Source organism: Salvelinus sp. IW2-2015, linkage group LG2 (genome assembly GCF_002910315.2).
Source record: "Salvelinus sp. IW2-2015 linkage group LG2, ASM291031v2, whole genome shotgun sequence".
In the NCBI taxonomy this organism is placed as follows: domain Eukaryota; kingdom Metazoa; phylum Chordata; class Actinopteri; order Salmoniformes; family Salmonidae; genus Salvelinus; species Salvelinus sp. IW2-2015.
Genome location: NC_036839.1, coordinates 22,292,611 through 22,293,275, shown reverse-complemented (window position 1 = coordinate 22,293,275; position 665 = coordinate 22,292,611).

Here is a 665-nt window from a genome sequence, read left to right as displayed (position 1 = left end):
AGTAATGATCTTTGTCCCATGTGCAGTGAAACCGTTGTCTGCTTTTTTATGGCGGTTTTTGGAGCAGTGGCTTCTTCCTTGCTGAGCGCCTTTCAGGTTAGTCGATATAGGACTCGTTTTAACTCCTGGATTAGATACTTTTGTACCTGTTCCTCCAGCAATCTTCACAATGTCCTTTGCTGTGTTCTGGATTGATTTGCACTTTTCGCACCAGTAACGTTCAACTCTAGGAGACAGAAAGAGTCTCTTCCTGAGCGGTATGATGACTGAGAGGTCCCATTGTTTTTAATACTTGCGTACTATTTGTTTGTACAGATGAGTGTGGTACCTTCAGGTGTTTGGGAATAGCTCCTAGGGATGAACAAACTGGTGGAGGTCTACAATGTTTTTTCTGAGGTTCTTGGTTGATTTCATTAGTTTTTCCCATGATGTCAAGCAAAGAGGCAAAGAGTTAGTAAGCCTTGAAATACATCCTCAGTACACCTCCAATTGACTCATATGATGTCAATTAGCCTATCAGAAGCTTCTAAAGCCATGACATCATTTTCGGGAATTTTCCAAGCTGTTTAAAGGCACAGTCACTTAATGTATGTAAACTTCTGATCCACTGGAATTGTGATACAGTGAGTTATAAGTGAAATAGTCTGTCTATAAACAATTGTTGG